The sequence below is a fragment of the Rhincodon typus genome, chromosome 14 (assembly GCF_021869965.1).
Source record: "Rhincodon typus isolate 14 chromosome 14, sRhiTyp1.1, whole genome shotgun sequence".
In the NCBI taxonomy this organism is placed as follows: Eukaryota; Metazoa; Chordata; class Chondrichthyes; order Orectolobiformes; family Rhincodontidae; genus Rhincodon; species Rhincodon typus.
Genome location: NC_063345.1, coordinates 54,069,442 through 54,079,033, shown reverse-complemented (window position 1 = coordinate 54,079,033; position 9,592 = coordinate 54,069,442). Strand labels below are relative to the sequence as shown.

General features: G+C 39.1%; 1 pseudogene; it reads left to right on the top strand.

Moving 5' to 3' along the window:
• Positions 1-628: 628 nt before the first annotated feature.
• Positions 629-764, top strand: LOC125484918 (annotated as a pseudogene).
• Positions 765-9,592: the final 8,828 nt, after the last annotated feature.

Sequence of the window (9,592 nt, the reverse complement as noted above, 5' to 3'; positions counted from 1 at the left end):
CTGCAGCCACAACTGCAGCTTCAGGCAAACTGTGTTAACATAGCCAGTGGCTATAAAGGCAACCTCAGATGCAAACTTTTATGGATTTGCCTTTCTCACAGCTGTAGCAAGCAATGCCTGCTATGTTTTCCTAGTCCACCATTATCTTGTGGTGTAAGGATTACTAAAACTGTGGTTTATAAGGACACTATATTTCATTCTCTTTTACTATGGAAACAGACAGAGCAAGCATGCAGGTCCATGAGAATTGCAGGCAAGACACTTTGGGGCTGGCACACATCAAATCAAATAAGTACTGCAACAGTAAGAGATTTTATCCCTGAATGTTTAGCTGGTATGTGTTCATATGCAATGTTACATACAGATCAAGGTCTGGTAACCTGGCAGCTGTATTCATTCTGCAGAAGCCTGCTATATCATTTGCATTTTAACCATCAGAGCAAACCAGAAGTTACTGTGTGACAAAAGGTGATCCGTTGTTATGGCCTACAACCCGAGGACAAACATTATTCCAGCTCAGCATTACTTACATAATAAAAGCAATGGTGCTGCACAAATTGTGATAAGTAGATTATAAAGCTAAAGTCAATATAGTCCAAAGGGCTGCTTTCTTGTCAGAGAGAGATGACTGTTGTGTGAAAGGAGAGAAGGTTAGCACTCCCCTTAATAAGGATAGAAGGGGTCCATGTGGCCTTACAACATATAAATAGTTAAGGCATTGCCATCCTATGGCCATTGGTAGGGTGAATGCATTTGGTCTTTTTCCCAGGGATGGGGAATTGAAAACTAGAGGGCATAAGGTGAGAGGCGATTGAGTTAAGAAGGACCTAAGGGATAACTTCTTCACGCAGGGAGTGATGCATATATGGAATGGGCTACTGGAGAAAGTGGTTGAGGCAGGTACAATAGCAACATTTAAAAAGGTACGTGGATGAGAAAGTTTTAGAGCGATATGGACCAAATGCTGGCAATTGTAACTAGCTGACTGGGCACCATGGCGAGCATAGACCAGTTTGGGCCGAAGAGTCTGTTTCATGCTGTATTACTCTATGACTGGTAGTGGTTTAACCTGAGGGTCACCACACTTCAGAGAAGGTGGGACCTTCATGGGAACCTCAGCCAAAGCAGGAATTGAACCTATACTGTTTGTATCATTCTGCATTGTACACCAGCTGCCCAGCTACCTGATCTAACCCATCCAGTGGATTATTGTGTGCCTGAATAATAATTGCACTGCCTGAACTGCTCCTGAGGAGCCCGGCAGACACTTGACACAGCATGGCTCATGAGCCATGGTAATTTGTCAGGTGCTACAGCACTTCATCAAAGCGAGAGCACATGCTTTTCTAGTAACAATACAGCAATTAACTGAGATGGAGGGACACAGGATGTAGAGGTGGGGTTAATGTATACATAGGTGAATGCCAGGGTATGCTCTGATGCATCTGTGATCTCAATAGTCATGTGACTGGCAAAGTGTTGGTGAAGCCATTGCAGATATTCTGTCACTCAAGTAATATTTAATGTTCACTTTAATCCCTCAGAGAACTTCTTGAGTGAATGCACTAACTCTGACTCATAGCCTCAACATCTAGCCAATCAGCACACTCCTTCATTGATGCTTTATATAGATTGGTCAGTTTGTGCAAGGATGCCAAGTGGCACATATGAGAATAAGACACAATTCCATAATACTCAGTGGCACACTCTCACCCTGTTAGGTGACCACCTCCTTTCCCTTTCTATTTATTCTTCTGAAACACTGAGAGCCTTGGATATTCAACTCACAATCTTGCTCTCCCTGCAACTGTATCTCAGCAATCACCACCAAATTATGCCAATTTATCTCGATTTATGCTCTAAACTCATTAATTTTATTCTGATTGCTACAAGCAGATCATACATAAAGACTTTAAGATAGTTCGATTATCAACTTTTCCTACTTTTATATGGTTCCATAGAATGGGAGGCAAATTTTTAGGGCTCCAGATCAGACGTCCTTTCTTACCATCCTCTGTGTGTTGTTGTGTTCAATTTAGCCTGTTCACTCACAGCTGTATAAATCTCACCTTACTTCATAATGGCAACAGTAACCAGACCTACAGAGTCAGAGACAACTGGTAAGTGTGAATTGCGTGTGCAGTGATGGTAAACCATGAGGCTAGCCTAGCAATCTAAACCTAGACATGGGGAAAATGCACAAATTGATGCTCAGAGGTGGTAGGGGTGGCTTGTAATGCACTTCTAGGTGTCCCTATGTGCTGAACCACAGATAGCACAGAAGCTGCAAAAGTACAAAAGGCCCGTGGCAGACGGCATGGTTAGCAACAGGAAAGAATAATTCCTCCCCAATAAGAAATTTATTACAGAAATGAAATTATTGACAGAAATGGGGAAGAAACAACTACTCAGAAAACACATCAATAGCAAGCATGTGATGAAACTGGGCACAATCCAAACTGTGTAGGAACTCTACTGGCAGGAGGCCATTTGGAGATTTGCATGAGTAAAGATAGACCAGGCTAAAATGACTATGGCAGCATAGAAAATGAAACTAAAGCAGTATGCGACAGTGCCAGAATTAGGGGATGTAGAGGTGCAGGCTGAACTCTTCCTGGGGAATGTAAAAGGGTCACAGCAAATATTTTACTTTCTTGATAGTACAGGCCTACAGGACAGATTTTAGAATGAAGATATTAATGTGAATGGGTCAGACATTAGCTTTAAATGAGATACCAGAGCAGACATATTGGTCTTTGTGGATGCAACACAATGGATGTTAAGCCATAAATTCTGAGAACATCCTCCATTATGCTTGGAGACTTGGAAAGTATAAGAACCAGAGATTTAGGCCATTGCCTGGTACACTTTGTGACAATGAGAAAGAAAAGTTTACAAAGTTTTAATTCCTAATCGTTGTGATTCTCTATTAAGAATGCTTGTTTGTCATTGGACATTCATCAGGTAGCAGATATTGAAAAAAAAAATTGTTTTGCAAGAGAGTGAGGCAACTCTTCATTTCTCTTGAATTAAGAAACGTAAAAGATGTGAAAAAAGATGTGAAAGAGGCTCGTGGCTTAGTTACTGGAAGGCAGTCCAGATAGTGGTTTGCTATTTCTTAACATAGTCACAGGGAAAGAATTCAAAACACAAGTCCTTTATCACAAACATTTTATTACAAAGAACAAGAATATGCTCCTCAACTCTTCAAACCTACTCTGCTATTCAATAAGATCATGACTGATCTGATTTTAACTTTAAGCCTACATTCCTGCATATACCTGATAATCTTTCAGGCCCTTAACAATCAGGATTCCATCTACCTCTGCTTTAAAAATATTTTAAAATTCTGCATCCATTGCCTTTTGAGGAAAGGAATTCCAAAGACTCTCAATCCTTTTCAGCGATTATTTTTGTCATCTCTGTCTTAAATGGGAAACTTCTTATTTTTAAACTTTGACCTGTAGTTCTAGATACTCTTTCAAAGGAAACATGCTTTCAATATCTACCAATTCAAGTCCCTTTAGGACCTTACATGTTTCATTTAAAATGCCTCTGACTCTACTAAACTCGAGAGGATGCATGTCTAGTCTTTCCTCATAAAGCAATCTGCTCTTTCCAGGTATTCATTTAGTAAACCTTTACTGAATTGTGTCTAACACATTAACTTCCTTCTGTAAGTACGATGACCATTGATGTACACAATACTCCAGAAATGGTGTTTCCAGTGCCCTATGTAACTGAAGCATAATCTCCTACACTTGCATTCAACTCTTCTCACATTAATTACTTGCTGTACCTGCATACTAACCCTTTGCGATTCATGTGCTAGGACCCAGATTTCTCTGCATCTCAGAGCTCTGAAACCTCCCACTCTTTAGAAATGTTTTCTTTTAATTCTTTCTGCCAAAATGGACAATTTCATATTTTCTCCATTTGCCAGATCTTTGTCCACTTACTTAACTGCTTTATATCTCTACGTCATCTTCATGACTTACATTCCAATCTATATTTGAATCATCAACAAATTTAGCTATCATGCCTTTGGAGCCTTCATCTAAACCATTCAATAAATTGTGAGGAGTTGAGTCTTTAACACTGACTCTGGGGCACTCCACTCATGATATTCTGCCCGTTATTTCTTTTAAGACCGTAGAATGAAATCCATCATGACCTGGTGACTTGTCAACTCAATGTCCAACAATTTATTCAGTTCCTTTTTCCTGGTAATTGTAATTTTCTTGTGTTCCCTTTCAATTCCTGATTTGCAGCTATTTCCACAATGCTACTTATATTATCTCTTATGAAGGACAATACAAACTATTTGTTCAATTCATCTGCCATCTCTTTATCAGCCATTACTGATTCCCAAGATTCATTTATCTACTTGGATCTGTAATTTAGACATTCCTGCTCCTGGGATTCAATGCTCACTATTCCTGAAAACGCAATCACATCTTTTGAGGATATTCAGTCCTGCTGGAGAAAATAAAGAAGAAGTAATGTTGCCTGGAGTCATATGTAGGCCAGACCAGGTAAGGACTGCACATTTCACGGTGGCTCAGTGGTTAACACTGCTGCCTCATACCGCCAGGGACCCGGGTTTGAGTCCAGCCTCAGGCGAATGTCTGTTTGGAGTTTGCACGTTCTCCCCATGTCTGCGTGGGTTTCCTCCGGGTGCTCCGGTTTCCTCCCACAGTCCAAAGATGTGCAGGTTAGGTGAATTGGCCACGCTAAATTGCCCATAGGGATGTGTAGATTAGGGGGTTATAGGGGGATGGGTCTGGGTGGGATGTTCGGATGTTTGGTGTGGACTTGTTGGGCCAAAGGGCCTGTTTCCACACTGTAGGGATTCTATGATTTCCTTCCCTAAAGGACATTAGTGAACCAGATGGGTTTTTCCAACATTTGACAATGGATTCATGGTCAACATTAGACTCTTAATGCCAGATTTCTTTTTAAATTGAATTCAAATTCCACCATCTGCTGGGGTGGGATTTGAACCCAGGTTCCCAGAACATTAGCTAATTTTCTGGATTAATACTCTAGTGATAGTACCACTAGGTCATTGCCTCCCCAACTTCTTCAACCACATCTCCTCATTTTAATACCTTTTAAAGAGATCCTTCAGGGTTTTGCCCTATTCAGTTCCCCCAAGATTTTATATGTTTCAATTAGGTGACATTTTATTCTTTTAATCTCCAATGGGTATAAAACTATCCTGGTCAACTTTTCTTCATCAGATCAGCCTTGCATTCTAGGAATCAGGTGATTGAACCTTCTCTGGATTTTAGGTCATTGCGTCATCCCAAACCATAATGCAGCCAATGAAATTGGGTCAACTCTCATTGGCTATATTTCTGGTGTTTTGTTAAATGACATTGGATCAACTGACATCCCCTTGACCACAGAGTGCAAATGTTATTGCATTTACTTTAGAATGCATGGGTGCCTTTTAGTTCAATGTTTTTATTCATTATTTTGTGGTGGCAATTATTGTGTGCAAAGGGCTTGGTTCCATAAAAATACTTTATCGCGTATCTTATATAAAAGCCAAACATTGGTTTCTAACCAATTGTTCCAGTGAAAATTGGTGACCTTTTTGATAGATTTGGCTAAAACTATATAAGGGTATAACGGATAATATGACAATATTGGAGTTTTATTCCCTGTTTGTCCTCGGTTTAATTTGAAAGAATGTGTTAAAACAAATATTGAAAACATCCTCTTTTGCTCAAGGCTGCAGCCACTTTCTTAAATCTTAGTTATTTCTCTTTTAAATGTTCTATCATTCAGACCACTTCTCTTGTTCATTATTCACCAGGCATCATTCAGTCTGTCTCTGAACTAAATTATTTATCAACCATAGAACTGCTTTATTAAAACTTTATTATTTTGCTATATCATTCTCTTTCAATATTGTGGTTGAATTCATCTTTGGATGTTCTAAATACCAATAATGGTGTTGATATTGAGGAAATTATTTGTTTAACTCAGTTGCCTGATTTGTAACATGGAGTGAGACTAACAGCGCTGATTTGATTCCAGTACTGGTTGAGGCTCAGCCTTTTCACCCTTACCTCTTACCTAAGGTGTAGTTACATTCAGTTGGAATTCACCACCAGTATTGACAGAGTAGACAATGGTGACTTGTACTTCACTGGAATCTATTGTTAAGGGTAAGGAATTTTTTATATCAGCTCAACAGTGATACCTTCACCAGAATTATGGTGACAGCACTGTGTGCATTTTTCTACTGCGTTTTTGGTGTGGTTGCAGCTTTGGAAGGGGAGCAACACTGAAGAGATTTCCAGTTAGGCTCTACACTTGATTTTTTTGAAAATAAACATTGACTTTATTGGCTCACATGTCAGATTTTCTAATTACTAATTGGATTTGTCATACATTTAATTTTGTGGGGAACAATATTTTCTGAATATCACGCATGGGTATCTGCTAAGACATTAGTAAATTTCCTCACCTCCCTCTCCCTTCAAGCACAAAGCACAAGATTGGCCATAGTTCCAATCTTCAAAACAAAATGGCACCTTTTAAAGGCCAGTGGAGTTCCATATGGTATTTACAAAACAGTTTCCTAACATTGTTACTACTGAAAGACTTGTGGTGCAGTGCTACCTTCAAGCCAGGAGGCCTGGGCTCAAGTCCCACTTTTTTTAGGCACGTGTAATAGTTTTGCTGAGCAGGTTGTTTAGAAAATATCTATAATACGACCAAGAATATGTAATTTAATATTGTTGTATTAAGTTAAATGCAACTTATCGGGAAGGCTAGAAACATTAGATAATGCTGGATCATGTAGATTGATGACCCTTCTGAGAAAGTCACTAGGAAGTATATTATTCCTTTGGGCAGCTGTCTTTAAACAAATTCGTTTCAATTCATTCAATTTTGGGATAATGTCTGTCTCAAGGGACTTAATTCCTCTCCAAATTGTCTACTCATGAATAATTATCAAAGGGCTTAGCTCTATTTTGATGTAAGCCAAGTTTATGTAGTGAAGTTGGCTGTAAACTTAATTATCACCCTGGGATAAGAATTAATTCTGTTAATCTATACTTTGCAATTTATTTCTATCTCCTTTAATATTTGTAACATTCTATCTGGTGTTACTTCATTTATTGAAAGAACGCAATAACATTACTGATTAGTATTTATTAGTTCCTGTGTCGACTGCATCAACTGAATTACCAGATTAGTAATATGTAATTATCCTGCGTTTAATAGCCAAATAGTACATATTCAGAACTTGATAAATTAATGGTTAGTTGACAGAATACTGAAAAAAAAAACAATTTTTTAGCCATATTTGTTAAAACTTGAGCACTGAAGCAATAACTGGTGAAGTAACAGTTTCTTTTTATTTAAGCTATTTTTCCTAATCACCCTATTCAGTGCAGTAATTACACACCTCAGGAGCAGTGTGACTTGAACCCAGGCCTCCTGGTCCAAAGGTAGGGACACCACCATTGCACCACAAGCTGTCCCAGTGAAGTAATGGTTAAAAGTGAAAGCTTAAAGCAGACATCTGTTCAAAATAGGTCCTTGATGTTACCTAAATGTAAAACAGCCTCCAAAATCAAGCATACTGGAGATAGCTTGGTGGCTCAGTGGTTAGCACTACTACCTCACAGCACCAGAGACCTGGGTTCATTTCCATCCTCAGGTGATTGTCTGTGTGAGTTTCCTCCCATCGTCTGAAGATGTGCAGATTAGGTGGATTAGCCATGAAAAATGCAGGGATGGGTTGGGCCTGGATGGCTGTTTGCCAGAGGGTTGTTGTGGGCTTGATGGGCCAAATACTCAGAGACACAGATAGCAACAGCACAGAGAGCAGAAAAACAATAGGTGAAGTTGGAGTAGGAGAGAAAGCAATGATGTCTAAATGAGGATCACTGACTATGTATGTCAATACATGGAAGAAGTAAATAAGATTGAGGAGTTTTAAGGACAGATTGCCATATGGAACTGCAATATTGTGGCAATACAGAGGCCTTATCCTAGAGTTCTGTAGGGATTCTATGATTTGTTCCTTTGCTCTGCAAAATGGATACTGTTTTGAACTCTTTGCCACATCTTTTTGCTCCAGCAGTGCAAAGCTCTCCTTAACCAATAAAACCAACTTTCCTTTCTTATCTTTTCTGAATACCTAGTATCCAAGGAAATTTATAACACATAGTGCAACCCTCCCTAAAATAAGGCCTCTCTATTGCCACAATATTGCAGTTCCACACTGTGATCTGTCCTTGTGACTCCACAATCTTATTTATTTCTTCCATGTATTCACATGCATAGTCAGTGATCCTCATTTAGACATCATTACTTTTTCCCTCACTCTGACTTTACCTGTTGTTTTTCTGTTCTCTGTGCTGTTGCTATTCATCTGTGAGTATTTTATGCTCTCCAATATTCCCTCAAAATGGAAAGAAAGGCCAAACAAATCCAGAATTTCCTTTATAAGAAAGGAAACAGAAATTAAAATAATGAAAATATGCTTATGAATGGTATCAAGTAGAAAATACAATGGAGAGCCAAGAGAAATATAATAGGTTCAGAGGGGAGGTCAAGAAGCAGATTAGAGAAACGAAGAGGGATTATGAGAACGGATTGATGGCCAACATAATCCCAAAATTGTCTCTTGCACATCAATGGTAAAAGTTGATTCGTGACCAAGAAGGGAATTTATACATGGAGGTATGCAGATGTTAAATTAATAGTTTGCACCTTCTTATTTGTTAAAAAAAAGGAGAGATTGCCCAAGCCATGCTGGCAGAGGAGGAAGCTCAGAGATAACACAGTGTGGAGCTGGAGGAGCACAGCAGGCCAGACAGCATCAGAGGAGGAGGAAAGTTGATGTTCCAGGTCGGGACCCTTCTTCAGAAATTTCTGTGTTCCTCCAGCTCCACACTGTGTTATGTCTGACTCTAGTATTGGCAGTTCTTACTATCCCAGAGGAGGAAGCTCGGTCACTTGAAAGGTTCAAAACGAAATGGAGGAAATGCTGGATAGGCTATTGATATTTAAAGTTGAAAAGTCACTGAGATTGGATGAGATGCATCTAAAGATATTGAAGAAAGTGTGGAAATAGTAGGGGCACTGGCCATAACCATTCAGTCTTTCTTAAACTCAGGGGAGGTACCTGACAACTGGAGAATTGTGCATATTATATCCTTGTCAAAAATTATTGTAGGGATAATCCCAGCAATTACAGACCAGTCATTTTAAATTCAGTGGAAAGGAAGCTTCCAGAAATAAGTTTTGGGATGGTATTAGTTGTTTCAGATGAGCCAGATTAGTTTTCTAAAGAGGAATTTTTTTTTAACTAAATTGCTGAAGACTTTTTTAAAGAGGTGACAGAAAGTGTTGGTGAGAGTAACGCTGCTGTTGTGGTGTACATAGACTTTCAAAAGTCATTTGATGTAGTTCCACACCATAGACTTGTGAAAAAGGTTATGGCTCACAGGCTAAAATGGGCAGTAGCAATATGGATACAAAATTGGCTGACAGACAGGAAATATGTCAGGAAACAGAATTATTGCCAATAGATATTTTTCAGACTAGAGGAAGGTTTAGA